Raw genomic sequence first — 16,505 nt, forward strand, 5'->3', positions numbered from 1 at the left:
GGAAAAACTTTACAAACAAACAAAAAACACAGAATATTTTGGTTTTTCTTCAAAAAGATATATTATTATTCTGCATGCTAGAGAGTGGCGAAGTGGTTAAGAGGTCAGGCTGCTAACCAAAAGGTGGGTAGTTCAAATTCACCAGCCTCTCAGTGGAAGCCCTTTGGAGCAGTGTCCTATAGGGTAACTGTGATTCGGAGTCGACTGGACAGCACACAACAACAGCAAAGGCACTAGAGGGTTGCTATGAGTCGGAATTGACTCCTTGGCAACAGGGGTGTGTGTGTGTGTGTGTGCGCGCTTTGGTAGGCACTAGAGCAGAAGTAGAATAAGGCAAACCCAGTGGAATTTTGTGTGCAAGTGAAGATAATGGTCGAGAAAGAGTTGAGTAGATGCTGATGATAACAGCTAATAGATACTAGAAAGCTATTTTCCTTAAGGTAATCATTTTTCATGATTCACAATTTTTAGACTTTCAGGCCAGTGCCACAGTGTGTCAGTTTTAATTAGTACCACAGAGCACTGAAGAGCTGCAGATCCTGTCGTGCTTAACTATTAGTTGTTCTCTACAGCTCAAATCAAAAATAGAAAGAAACTATCTCATTGGAAACAAAACTTTGTTAATGATTGCACCCCATTATAGCAATGCATGGTATTCTTCTTATGTCTTTTATGAAATTCTTTAAGAAAAATAAGCTTTCATCATTTTAAACATACAAAATATTACAAAATATTGTAAATGGTAGTAATGCAATATTTAAATTGGAATTTCTTCAAATAAATATGTGTGACTATTTATAAAAGTGTTTCACATTGGCACAAACATTGAATTAATTTTCAAAATTAGAATTATCCGGCTCGTAAATGAAGGATTTGAAAGACCTCAGCCACGTAATAGGAATCACATTCATGCAACCAGAATCCTTAGATAGGTAATTTTGTTTTCCATTTGGGCTTCCGATTTGCCGACTAAGTAGGTTTATATATAATGGAACAGGAATTTATTTGAATGAGAGTAAGGTGTGTAGAAAAATAAGAAATCAAACAAATATTCATATTTAGTGGCTAAAACTCTAATACTTGAGAAGCATCTTAAGTTTTTTTTTTTCCTGAAGTTAACTGATTATCCTATGTATAATTCTGCTGCCCTCAAGTCTATCCCAACTCATAGTGACCCTACAGGACAGAGCAAAGGGTTTCCAAGGAGCTGCTAGTGGATTTGAGCTGCTAGTGGATTTGAGCTGCTAGTGGATTTGAACTGCTGACTTTCTGGTTAGTAGCTGAGCTCTTAACTACTTTGCCACCAGGGCTCCAACCTATGAATATACTAGAAGAAACTCATCACTGCTACTTGATGACAAAACTCCATATGCAGGCCTTATGGCAATAATTCATTAGTGCAATGTTTACAAAAATACAAAACATCACATACATTTTCTGTTTATGCATTAAAATAACTTTTATATAAATCAGATCATCATATTCATATATTTAGTAGGCATTGACTCCAACAGCAACTAACAATAACAGGGAATACATATATACATTTATATATATATAATAGGGAAGGGAGGAAGGGGCGTATAACATTGTTGGAGCACTAATTTTCAGAAGAAGTGCTAAGTATATGGAAGGAAACAGAGAGGGGCTGAGACAGCATTAGGTATTAAAGGATTGGAGTTTGGCAAATTTGGAGCCCAGGCAGGTCTGAGATTGAAGGGAGCAGAGGCTGGTCCAGAAGGTTTTTTCATGACATTAAATATATTTAGCCAATTTTGTGATAATCCATGTCACCTTTTTTCAGGCAGCCATGCTCACCTTTCTGAAGGACTACCTCTGAATAGCAGACAGCGTTGTAACTGGGACAACACGACTTGTTCTTGGAAGTGGTTCAGATCTTGCTTAGAAAGTATATGTAGGAAGCAAACATGAATCAAGGATTCTCTCTTAGTGTGTAGAATGTGGGCTCCCCTCCGAGAAGAGAACACTGAGAACAAGCAAGGTCACATCTCATTCTTGTGACAGTCAGTCAGGGTTATGTCCTCCTTGCATTTGTGCTAAGATACACAATCAAGGTTTTGACTGCCTTTTTACTTTTTTTTTTTTTAATTTTTATTGAGCTTCAAGTGAACGTTCACAAATCAAGTCAGTCTGTCACATATAAGTTTATATACACCTTACTCCATACTCCCACTTGCTCTCTCCCTAATGAGTCAGCCCTTCCAGTCTCTCCTTTCGTGACAATTTTGCCAGCTTCCAACCCTCTCTACCCTCCCATCCCCCCTCCAGACAGGAGATGCCAACACAGTCTCAAGTGTCCACCTGATACAAATAGCTCACTCTTCATCAGCATCTCTCTCCTACCCACTGTCCAGTCCTTTCCATGTCTGATGAGTTGCTTCGGGAATGGTTCCTGTTCTGTGCCAACAGAAGGTTTGGGGACCATGACCACCGGGATTCCTCTAGTCTCAGTCAGACCATTAAGTATGGTCTTTTTGTGAGAATTTGGGGTCTGCATCCCACTGATCTCCTGTTCCCTCAGGGGTTCTCTGTTGTGCTCCCTGTCAGGGCAGTCATCGATTGTGGCCGGGCACCAACTAGTTCTTCTGGTCTCAGGATGATGTAAGTCTCTGGTTCATGTGGTCCTGTCTGTCTCTTGGGCTCACAGTTATCGTGTGACCTTGGTGTTCTTCATTCTCCTTTGATCCAGGTGGGTTGAGACCAATTGATGCATCTTAGATGGCCGCTTGTTAGCATTTAAGACCCCAGATGCCACATTTCAAAGTGGGTTGCAGAATGTTTTCATAATAGAATTATTTTGCCAATTGACTTAGAAGTCCCCTTAAAACATGGTCCCCAAACCCCCGCCCTTGCTCTGCTGACCTTTGAAGCATTCAGTTTACCCCGGAAACTTCTTTGCTTTTGGTCCAGTCCAGTTGAGCTGATCTTCCATGTATTGAGTATTGTCCTTCCCTTCACCTAAAAAACTAATCAGTAATAACCCTCTCCCACCCTCCCTACCTTCCCCCCTCGTAACCACAAAAGTATGTTTTCTTCTCAGTTCATACTATTTCTCAAGATCTTATAATAGTGGTCTTATACAATATTTGTCCTTTTGCCTCTGACTAATTTCGCTCAGCATAATGCCTTCCAGGTTCTTCCATGTTACTTTTAACTTTAGGGAGGTATGAAGGAGGACTGAGGAAAGAAAGCATTTACTGTACTGAATAACTTGTGACAATGATTTTCATTCTAAGGAGAATTATAAAAATGGTGTTATTCTTGGCTGTTACCTGGGATCCAAAAATACTTTCTGCCTCGTGTGCTGTTCATTACAACGATGTTCCTTTTGTAAGGGACGTAGCACTTATTTGATCAGAAATAGGATAAAGTTGGACTCGGTAAACAAAATTTTGCTGAAGTTATGAAAAAAATTTATTGTTCCAGAAGTTTCCAGGAGATATCCTGGCACAAAGTATACCAAAGTGACAACATAATCATTTATATTGTTTGCTGCTAGAAAATGTCTTTGTTTTTAGAGTTTAGTTTAAAGAATTAAGACTGCCGTAAGGAAAATATTCCAGTTGGAATAATGTTTGCAACAAAAATTATTTTTCCAACAATTGTTGAAAAATGAAGACTCCCAAACCAAGCTGTAAAAGAGGACAAACAAATGAAAATAATAGACAACTGTAAAACGGTTGACTTGTATTGCAAATCACTGACAACTTAAAAAATAAAGAGAAATATGTTTAAGGCTGTCAGTGCAGAATTTCACTTTGTTTCATATTCACTGTGATTAGCTTTTTTTTCCTGCCTTTTCTCCTTTTAGTCTGTTTTGCGAGTATTTCTTCTTTTTTATTATTGCCAGAAGTAATTATTTTTTAAAAGAAAATATGTACGGTACCATAATCATGCCATAGAGAGATGATCTTTTCACTGACAATGATGCTGAAAATTGTTTATGATTGAGATATCCCCTCATGTAGAGACCTTTCTTAACTTGTACTTTGCAATTTAAACATTTGAACTCACCACAACTTACTTTTTTGACTTAGAAGATATTACACCTTACTCTTGCTTTTTTTTTTTTTTCCCCAGTTACCGTCAAGTTTCTTCTGACTCATGACAACCCCAAGTATGTCAGAGTGAAAGTATACTCCATGAGATTTGCAATGGCTGATTCTTCAGAAGTAGATTATCAGGCCCTTCTTCTGAGGTACCTCCGGATGGACTGGAACTGCCAACCTTTCTGTTATCAGTGGATGGCTTACTCATTGTACCACCCAGGACCCCTTGGTCTTTGTACTCTGTAGTATTCCTTTTCTTTTTTTGGTATTTCGTCTCCCAATATTCCTCTAGGTGATAGTCGTGGTATATCTACTCATAGATTAAACATCATCTGTGGGATCATCTGTATGAATTCTTTTCTTTGAAACATAAGCATTTTTTGCCTTTTGAGAACTATAAAATATTTGTTTTTATGATATTGTTTTAGTTTGAAATTATAAACTTCTGTCATACACTGATACTGGTTGTCTTCTTAAAACAAACAAACAAACAAAAAACAGTTGCCATCAAGTCAATTCCAATTCATAGCAACCCTCTAGGACAGAGTAGAACCACCACATAGGGTTTCTAGGAAGCGGCTGGTAAAACTGCTAACATTTTAGTTAACACCGCATCACCAGGGGTCTGGTTATCTTCGCGGTACTGGGTAATTTTAAGTAAAGAAAGAGTATGTGAAGAGACAGTTTACTCCTTTGTTACATGTGCATTTCCCGTGTAAGTTTTTTTTTTTTTTTTTTTTATAAAGAGGTCGCTGGGTGGCACAAACAGTTTGTACTTGACTACTAACCTCTGGTTGGCAGTTCAAAACTCACTCAGTGGCACCACAAAAGAAAGGCCCGGCAATCTGCTTCTCCAAGAAAAATCTATGGAGCAATATTACTGTGTAATACATAGAATCTCCATGAGTCAGAATCAAATTGTCAGCAGCGAGTTGAATTTTTTTGGTTTTGCTATGTTATTCCATGTTTTCTAGCTTTTATCGCTGCCTAATATTCAGCTTATGGAACCCTGGTGGTGCAGTGCTTAAGCACTCAGTGGCTAACTCAAAGGTTAGTGATTCAAACCTACCACCTGCTCTTTAGGAGAAAGATGTGACAGTCTGCTTCCTTAAAGTTTACAGCCTTGGAAACCCTATGATGCAGTTCTACTTTGTCCTATAAGGTCAAATTGACTCAATGGCAATAGGGTACTATTCAGCTTGAAGAAGCCCTGGTGGTGAAATGGTTAAACACTGGACTGCTAGCTGAAAGTGTGGAGGTTCAAAGGCACCCAACCATTCTGCAGAAAGACCTGGCAGTCCATTCCCATAAGGATTCCCGTTGCCGTCGAGTTGGCAGCCAAAAAATCCCTGTGGGACTCCTCTACTCTGTCACACAGGATCTCCATGAATCAAAATTGACTTGACGGCACCTAACAACACAACTATTCAGCTTAGGCAACTTCCTTGACTGTGCTTCATATAGTGCCAGGAGTTTTATACTCCAAGAATTCTTCAGTTTAATTCAAAACATCTTCACATTTGTCACCTAAAATGGGAAAGTTCCATTTTCTCACATTTTATTTTAAAAGAAATCTGGGAGTAACATGGTATTTATTCTGCCTAAAGACCCAGTTTCTTCAGCTGACCCCTCATTCTTACCATTCCTGTTATTTTGTTTCTTGGTATCAACTACCATAGAATCTGGCACTCCACTTTTCTCCCCTCTTCTTTATTTTCAAAAGATAACTTACATTGTCAATACAGCTTTGAGAAATCATTTGAGTTTTCTTTCATTGGACTAAGCCTGATTGTTGATCACCAAACAGTACATTTTTTTTTCTTAGTCAGTTGCAAACACTTCAGTACTTCAAACTCATTAAATAATTAGTGTTTTCAGCAACAGTGGAATCAGAGCTAATTACCCAACATCTCTACACAGCGAACCCTGCACACTTACTCTGGGAATCAAGGTCATTGTTTGCATTGCTTATTCTACAAGCACTAATGATTATTTTACACAGCATTCAACTTCTGTCTTCAAACTAGAAACAGGTTACAAAAGACAACACTGTTGGAAATGCTTTTTTCCAAAGCATTGAAGTTCAATGAAAATCATGTTTTTCAAAATTGCTCGTCTATTTTTATACTCAAGCAAATCCTAGTATTGTAGAAAATCAGTTTTCTGTACTACAAACAAAGCTAATGACCAGTTTTCTACAAGAACAAAGATATTACTCTTCTTAAAACACAAACACTAGTGACTTCCAAACAGAATTCATAAAATAACTTTTGTTGTATTATTCTAACTTCTGTATTTTAAGTAATACAAGTGATTTTCACCCCAAGCAAACAACCAGCTTGCAGTCCAACCAAAGCACCAACTTGCAGACATTGTACTGGGTCCATACAAAATGACTTCTTACTGATATGTAAAATAATGGACACCTTATGATCCCAAGTATTATAAATTTTCAAGATAAAATGTTTTCCAATTTTTTTGCTACTTTTAAATACATAAACTCTATAAATGGTATTATTTTGCTATAAGATAACATATAGCATGTTTAGAATTTACTGGAGCCCTGGTGGTACAATGGTTAAGAGCTAAGGCTGCTAATCAAAAGGCTGTCAGTTCAAATCCACCAGCCAAGGAACTTGGAAACCCTATGGGGAAGTTCTAGTCTGTCCTATAGGGTTGCTATGAGTTGGAATTGACTGGATGGCAACGGGTTTGTTTTTGGTTTGGTATAGAATTTACTATAATATTGAAATGATACTAGGAAATTATTAAACTATGCATTTTTAAGCCAACTTACCTAAAATTCATTGTCAATATGAGTAATCATTTCCATTATTCCTTAGTTTCTATATTCAGCTTAATGTGCGTCAGGGACAAAGGAAGTGCCAAGGAAAAGTGTAGAAAGGAATGTGGAAATAATGAAATCATTGTTCTTTTCAGAACACACGAGGACAACTTGCTTTTTTCAAAGAATAAGTAACATCCTAGGAATCATTCCACCATAATTCTGAGGTAATCTTTTCCTAATAATTGAGTTTTGTTTGTTCTCCTCTTAACAATTTTCAATGATCCTGAAGGTACATAATATATAAACATATGTTAATCTATTATCATGGTAATGACAACAAAGCAAACAGGAGCTCCTTCAGAAGACTGAATCCTATAGACCAAGTCCTTGCATTAGTTTTCCTTGCTGCAAAAATAATCACAAATGTAGCAGCTTAAAACAACACACATGTTTTATAGTTTCTGAGGTTTAGAAATCTGGGTGTGGATTAGTTGGATCTTCTGTTTAGCGTCTCAGAAACTTGTGAAGTGTTAATGACAGACGGATTCTCATCTAAAGGCTCCACTAGGAATGAATCCACCCCTCTACTACATGGTCGTTGGCCTTATTCATTTCTTTACTACTGCAAGATTTATGGCAGCTTGCTTCTTGAAAGCCAGAAAAAGGAGAGATAAAGTCTCCACACTGAGTCTGCTAGCAGAAGATAATCTTATATACCATTTGCCCACGAGTGGATTCCAACTCCTAGTGACACTATAGGACAGAATAGAACTTCCCCATAGGGTTTCAAAAGAGAGGCTGGTGGATTTGAACTACCAACCTTATGGTTAGCAGCCAAGCTCTTATCCATTGTGCCACCACATACTGTGATCATAGTAGTGAAATCCTGTCACCTTTGGTTAGGATCAAGTCACAGGTACTGCCCACGCTCAAGAGGAGAATATAAGTGTGAGAATGCAAGGAGCTGGGAATCATGGAGACCACCTTACAGTCTATCTGCCACAAATCTTTTCCCTGCCTCAATTGCCTCCCATTCAGAATCTAATTTATGGTGAAAAATGAAAGAACAGTCTGGAAGAGTGGGCTGGCACTGAGATTTAACTTCCAGAATAACATTTAGACAGTTTTATACTTTCAAAGTATGATTTTCATTAATCATTGACATAGAATGAAAGAAAAGTCATTTGTTTGAATGAAATGTTATCTTTTTTAAAGCAATCCTCAACGTGCAGGTAGACAAATGAAAGAAAATTTTATTCAGAGAGGCTAAAGTTCAAACATTAAATCAATCTCTCTTGCAGGCATGGAAGACATTCCAAGGTAAAATAATTATTTTAAGTGACTCAGGGTTTTCATTACTAGCTAGTCTTTTAAATATCTCCAACCAATTTCAACTTTCTTAGTTTATCATGTGGCTTCAGCTTATTGTAAATGAAATATGATGTACGTGTTAGCCATGCAACTAGGTATAAAGAGTAAAGTTTAATGAAGAGCTAGGTCAGCGGCATAAATATTTCAGAAAATAAATTTTAGCCAATCTGTTGCATAATTCTAAAAGCAGATTTACACAATGCCTCATAATTCTAAAAGTAGATTTACACAATGCCTTTCTTTAAGTTTTAAGTAGTTACTGCTTCTGTTAAAATAGTTTTCCACCTTTTAATTCAGAGTCACAGCACGTGCTGTATAATAAACTAGTCACTGAATGAGAAAATTCTGTCTCAACTAACTTTCATCTTCTAACTTTATGAATTTAATTTTTTATAGTAACATGTAAATCTATAAAAACACACACAAAAAAACTTATTCTCTATTATATTCTGCTCTATTGCTTCCACATAAAGTATTTAAATAATAAAATAAAAATATTTGTTTTAAAAAAGAATAATTGGATTAGCTTATCCTTATAAGATTCAATTTACACAAATATTTATTAGAGATAGCACACAGAACTTTTATGAGTTACGACCCACTGGTACCCATTGCCATCGAGTCGATTCCGACTCATAGCGACCCTATAGGACCAGGTAGAACTGCCCCATAGAGTTTCCAAGGAGCGCCTGGTGGATTTGGACTGCTGACATTTTGCTTAGCGGCGGCAGCACTTAACCACTACACCACCAGGGTTTCCTTATGGGTTACTAGATATGACTTAAAAGAATTGCCTTGGTTTCCAATATCAGATTCCCCTGAAGTGACCTACAAGATGTACTTTTCTATCATATTGTCTCATTTTCTACTATTTCTTTCCCCTTTCTCTCGTCTCTTATTATTCTGAGACTCTTATTGCTTGCCGGGCCAGGCAGCTCAGATTTCTTGAGTGCTTTCCTAAGTTTGTTTATGGCTACTAGTATCCTCTCACCACTTAACATTGCTCTTTTATTAATCAATTCCAGACTGCATCTTACGTTGATTGGTGGTTTTGAGATCTAGCCACTTAATCAGTAAGGAAACCATAATTCTGGGTAAAATACTTCCCATACAAAGACCATGAGGGGGAGATTAATAAGAGAACTTGCTGGAAGGAATGAAAAGAATTCTTACAGAGGAGTACTTCATAAGCTCTCAAATGGTTGTTAAATTTATCACTCTATTTAAAAATATGAAATATTCCATTAACAGTCCTGATTACATGCTGATGTAGATGCAGGAAGAGGTGACAAATTGAGGCTAGTAATCCAATCTACAAAAATGTTGGTCGTATGATCTTATCCTCTTCAATCTGAGCAATGATCAAATGGGGGAAAAAATGGATTTTTGATTAATAGTAAGAAAGATGCATCATATTTCAACACCTAAACCTGGGTTGGTGAACCTGACTTAGTAAAGGACAAATTGCCTTCTCTAACACCCTCGTTAAAGCTAATTCCTGGGACTCAGGTGTTCAGGCATTTTAGAGGGATACAGTTCAGTCTTCAGAACAAAACCAGAAAGAGAGAGTCTTACTCTCTCCCTAGTTGGGAATATTGCAGAAGTTTAAACAGAAATTAACTTCTTCTTGGCAAGAAGCTGAAAGATAAGATGAAGCCAGAGAGTATTTTTCTGTCTAAAAAGGAAAACTAATATTTCCAACATTCTGGTTGGAGGGAGCAAGCACAATGCACCTTAGTGATGCTTTTACAGATAAGTAGTTCACCTAAGCCTGAAATGATATATTTGATTTTAGTTCATTCTAAAACAAAACAAGTCTGGAACTTTAAACCTTCTTTGCTTTTCGGTCTTCTTTATTTCATGGCTCTCGTCATGCCAAGATGAAATTTATTTACATTACGGTACACTGTAAAAAAATTAGTTTTAACATTAATAGCTACCATGGTATCTGTGTGTATCCTCAGCAAATGTCAGAAGAAAACAGAGCATCTGTGCCTTTAGGCAAGCATTTAGAAATCCATATGTCGGTTATATGCCCTTTAAGTGTGCGTGTATGTTTGCATCATAGCGTTGAACATACATGATTCTCACCTCTATTTTAATGCTCCCATTCAGTTAAATACAGTGACAGATCCATAATTTCAATAGCTCCAACTGAACCAAAATTCAGATTGCTCAAATTGGGACTATTCTCTATTACTGTAAATTTTCACCATAAATGCTTTTAATAAATATATCAAAACCAGTGTCAGCTGTCTTCAAGTGAATTCTGGCTCAGTGCAACCTAGTCTGTGTCAGAACAGAACTATGTACCATAAGATTTTCAATAGCTGATTTTTCAGCAGTAGATTGCCAGGCCTTTCTTCTGAGGAGCCTCTGGGTAGATTTAAACCTTCAACCGTTCACTTAGTAGCCTAGAAGGTGCCACGAATATATTAAGATGATTCTTAATTAGTTCCCTAGTCACTTTTATGAATTTAAATTTCAGAATTGTAAGATATTTTTGAAGTATTAAATGAAATACCATCTCTAAGTGCTGCATCATTCTATTTACTGTTACCACATGTTTGCATTTCTGATGAGAAATTTTACATAATTTATAAAATGCTAAAAAGAGGCTAATTCTATGCCTTAAGTTCCTTTCATTATCAATTTTTGGAATATATGTTGTATATGCCTTAAAGAAAGCTGCATCTTAAGTGTTGTTTTTAATTTTAATTGTTGTCAATATTTCAATTTCTGGAAGTACATAGGGAAAGAGTTTTATAAGAGACATATTTTTCTTAAAATTTTGACTATGAAAGTTATTAAAAAAAACATTTTTTTTGCATGCTGTTTCCTTCAGTGGGCAAATAAAAATGTATTGATGACTCATTTGTATCAATTTTTCATTGAGGAAAAACATGTAGTTAAGCACTTGAAAACTCATTAAATAATTAACAGTTTTTAACAACATTAAAAACAGAAATAATTACCAATATGTTGTTCAGCAAACCTTGTCCCCTTACTCTGGGAATCAAGGCCATTGTTTGCATTTGTTTATTCTAATCCACTAATGATTATTTTATACAGCACTAAACTTCTGCCCTCAGAGTAGACACTGATTATAAAAGATAAGAGATTCATTTTTATAATATATTGTGATTGCATCAGCACAAACTTAAGCAACTTACTATTCTAAAAGGGGTGAGGCTTGTTACTTTGATTGCTTTGTAATCGAAGACCATAAAAACTGAAGAAAAAAAAAAAAAGCCTAGTGTTCCCTATACTTATCGGAAATGTTGCTTTGGTTTATAGGTCAGGTTTCTTAAGAGGGGATTCTCTGAAGAAAAATTTCTGATTTTATGATACAGCTTTCTCTGATACAATTTTTATGAAGACAATTATCCTTAGTATAATTCTTTGTGACTGAAATTGTATAAATATAAAAATATCAGTGGTGTTTATTTGTTTATGAAAGGTGCTTATAAAATATCTGACTGTTTTTAGTCAGAATAATAACGGTGTTTTTAAAAATTGTATAAAGAAAATTGGACAATGTAAGAGAAGGATAAAAACAAACAAATAAAAAACAATCAGTTATAAACAAATAGTATGCCCTGAATGACACGGCACCATCATTAAGATGAAATGACCTTAAGATGACAGAAATTCTTTCATGGGGGAGGGGACATGGGCTGACTCCTTTTAAGAAGGAGATTGAAACAGTCCCCAGAAAAAACAAATTGACAAACAAAATTTGGTAGAGTCATGAGTAAACCTCTTGAAAGCACATGTACCCCTCTAATCACTGAATCACTTTGAGTTGGTGCCAATTGGCCCTGGCAAAGCCTCACTTCCTTTCTCAACATCTGAACTTTATTAAGTTCTGCCTGTCGTTTAGGTGGCCCATCTTTAATGGAGCCTTTATTGACCACTTAAATTCTTTGCTTTCATTCATAATAAATGACAGGTGGATAAATTATTTTGGGAGGTTTTCTAATGAACCTGAGACACCTGAAAAAAATATATCAATAAGGTGATTTGTAATGTCCATATGAGCTACATTTAGAGTCAAAAATCCAGGGGCTAAACTCCCATCCCTCCCCCCAAAAAAGGGAAGTTTCTCTTTATTTTGTAGGTGCTACTTTTCATATCAATACAATACTGTTTCACACCTCCTAACAACTAGCATAGTGCTAACCACTGGATATGAGAATATAATAGGATAAGATTAAATAAAAGCGTGTGCATGTGTGCTTACGGAAGAATTTGAAGGAAGTGTAAATGCAGTCTCAGAACCAAAACATGTACTGGAGATGGTAGAGCACAAAACTGAAGCTATAGAAAATTTAAGCAATGATATGAAAGACAATTCAGGAGCACTTACAGAGTAAAGAAGGAAAGGAAGAAACCAGACATAAAAGATTGCATATTGTATAATTTTGGTTACATGAAATCGCCAGGAAAGGAAAATCTATGGAGAGAGAGTAAATGAGTGGATGTTTGGGCCAGGAATGGGGGAGATAATGAAGTACCAATAAACTGGCATGTAGAATCTTATTGGGCTATGAAGATGTTCTAAATCTGATTTGTGATAATAGTTGTACAACTTGATAAATTTATTAAAAATCATAGACTTGTATGATAAAATTAATGAACTATATGACATGTAAAGTATGCCTCAATAAAGCTATTTTTAAAAAAAGAGGAAAGGAAGCTGATAGGCAAATAAAAATATCATAATGAATATGAAGGAAAGAGAATGTTGATCCTACATTCAGATATCTGGTATCCTATTAAAAAGAAAGGATGAAAATGTCACAAACAGCATTAATAAATTAATAAAAAAAGGAAAAATGAGTTAAAAATAGACTTGTGAATACAAATCGAATTCATCACATACTGAAAAATAAAATTTAAATGTTTGAATTAAAAGAAAATGAAAAAGACCTGTTGATGTTCAGACAAATAAGTTAATTTTAGGGTGAGGAACACAAGGCTAGAAAACAATGCTGGCCTCATATTTTTTTCCTTCAGTGTTAAGGATTAGAAGGCAATGGGTTTGTATTTTTAGAATTTTGGAATAAAAATGTATTACTCTGAAACAGTATAAGTAATATTTTCATATGTGAAAATGGTATATTCATTTAAATATCCACAGCCTCAGAAAACATACTAACAAGACATTTATCTTAAAAATAAATAAATTAATAAAATTAGATTTATTCCAGTTCACAAGAGAAGGAAAACAATTTAAATTCATAAACAGTCATTTTCAAGTCTTCTTTTAATTGATTGAGAACCAAATCGCAGGGGTCAGTTGTCAGGTAGAATTTATCATACAAAGGTGTAGTTATATTCTCTACTATTTCCCTTGACAATTCTTTTTATGTATTATTTCTTTTTTGTTCTTAGACAATTTATTTTCTGCACCAGATCCTTCACCTTATTACTTAATTAAATATTTTTCCATGTTTCATAAATACTTAGAAGAATAATGATTATCATCTTTTCCCAATTTATGAAAAGCCAAATTATTTTCACAGGGAACCACGCTAGAAAAATCACTAAACAAAATGGCTCTTTATCTCCTTCAGTATAAATGTGCTGAATTAAGAGGATTTTCATATTGCAAAAGAACTTGAATCATGGTTTCATACCCCTTTAAAAGACATAAATGACTCTAATTTTTGTTAAGCTGGAAAAACTAGGAAATTTACCTAAGATTGGCATTAACTGTCTTCAGGCCATTCGTGGCATAAATTTTAGCCTCGTAACAATGAATAGTTGTGGATTATTTTTCTTAAAAATATAAATTTGCAATATGAGCTCAATTATGTTCAAATATATGAAAAGTCTGCAAAGAAGTACATTAAAACATTAAAAGTAGTAATTCTCCTTGGTAGAGTTATAGGTGTTTATATATATTTTACATAATTTCCTAAAACTCAAATGGTCTATAATTAGGGCTGTCAGATTTAGCAAATAAAAATTCAATATACCCTGATTTAAATTTGTATTTTAAATAAGGACTGAATTTTTTTTTTATTGTGTGTCCCAAATATTATATGAGACATAAAAAAAAAAAAAATAGACTGAAGTTAAACGTGAATTTCATTTAAGCAAAAAATATATATACATTTTATTGCATGTCCTGTGAATATTTGGGACATATTTATAGTAATAAAAGAAAATACACTGCTTATCTGATTTCATATGTAACTTGGCATTCTGTATTTTATCTAACAACCCTACCCACCATAAGAATATATACTTTTTTATTGTAAAATTATAGATAATATAACACTTGCTAATTCAAAATTTTTCACATGTACAATTTAGTGACACCAATTACATCAATCTTACACACTTTTTTAAAAATTAGAAAAGTGTCATTTAATATCCTAAGCTTATTAGATTTGAACAGAAATGTACCAACATGGTTCAGTTGTTCTCTAATTGGTTTCCAAAGTGTGTGGTGGGCATATAATATTTTGTAATTAATTAAAACAAAGAAAAAAATTTTTGAAGTAAAGACTTAAAAAAGGACCACCAAGAAAATCATACTATTTACGGAACACACTAATGAACCACAAGTGGCTGTGACACAGCTAAGGATTAACACTCCCGTAGTTAGTGCAAAAGTATTCAGTCCAGCTATTTCTTTTGCATTTTCCTAAGTCTTTCAATCTTCCCTTCATCTTACTGAAAATTTCCTGCTCTTATAACTCCAGCAACAACAACAAGAAAAAATCTATTACTGTATACTGGTAAAATACCATCCTAGAAGTATTAAAAAAGTCTTCATCTTCTAAGTTATTTCTTTTTTTTTTTTATCATTAATCACAATTAAACATGCTTATATATATTCCTATGAAAACTCTTAAAAATTGATTGCAATGCTTTTTCAGAAGTGTAGATGTCTAGGTGGTGATAGAAAGCATGTATCGATTTAATTCTTCTCACTTTTCTTTTTAGCTTGGTATAACAGTTGGGTTAGAGAAGTCTAACTAGCACCTCAGGAGACAATGCTGAGAATCACAGGTATACTAGGACAGTTTCCTAGGAGGTAAAAGAAGTATCAATCAAACAGGGCTAAAAACATTCTATAGAAGAGCTAAAGAAACCCCATAAAACTTGACAATGTGGCTACCGTGCCAGGAAAATTCAAATTTGTATACTCGAAAGAATTTCTTCTTCTCAAGTTGTTGTTGTTAGGTGCCATCAAGTTGGTTCTGACTTAGAGTGACCATATGTACAACTGAACAAAACACTACCCAATCCTGCACCATCCTCACAATCATTGCTATGCCTGAGCCCATTGTTGCAGACACTATGTCAACTCAGTGCTGTCAGTGATAGGATAATGTCCATATGACTACAATGAAGACCAGTTAATACAACTGTTATTCAAATTTAGGCACAAACCACTAAGGACACAGATGAAGAAATTGAAGGTTTTTACAAAATTCTGCAGTCTGAAATTGGTTGAACATGCAGTCAGGATGCACCGGTAATTACTTGAGATTGGAATTTGAAAGTTGGAAACAAAGAAGGATTCGTAGTTGGAAATATGTCCTTGGTGATAGAAACAATGCTGGAGATTGCATGATTGAATTTTGCAAGACCAACAACTTCTTCATTGCAAATACCTTTTTTCACCAACATAAACAGCGACCTCACCAGATGAAATACACAGGAATCAAATTGACTACATCTGTGGGAAGAGATGATGGAAAAGCTCAATATCAACAGTCAAAACAAGGTGAGGGCCTGACTGTGGAACAGACCATCATTTGATCAATTGCTTATAGGAGAGTTCAAGTTGAAACTGAAGAAAATTAGAACAAGTCGATGTGAGCCAAATATGACCTTGAGTATATCCTGGCTGAATTTAGAGATCATATCAAGAATAGATTTGATGGGTTGAACTCTAATGACCGAAGACCACATGAGCTGTGGATTGAAGTCAAGGACATCATCCATGAAGAAAGTAAGAGGTCATTAAAAAGACAAGAAAGAAAGAAAAGACAAAAATGAATGTTATAAGAGGCTCTGAAACTTGTTCTTGAAAGACCAGTAGCTAAAGTGAAAGGAAGAAACGATGACGTAAAAGAACTGAACAGAAGATTGCAAAGGGCAGCTAGAGAAGACAAAGTACTATAATGGCATGTGCAAAGAGCTGGAGATAGAAAACCAAAAGGGAAGAACACGCTCTGCATTTCTCAAGCTGAAAAAACTGAAGAAAAATTCAAGCCTCGAGTTGCAGTAGTGAAGGAACCCCTGGGGAAAAT

Source organism: Elephas maximus, chromosome 5, assembly GCF_024166365.1.
Source record: "Elephas maximus indicus isolate mEleMax1 chromosome 5, mEleMax1 primary haplotype, whole genome shotgun sequence".
In the NCBI taxonomy this organism is placed as follows: Eukaryota; Metazoa; Chordata; class Mammalia; order Proboscidea; family Elephantidae; genus Elephas; species Elephas maximus.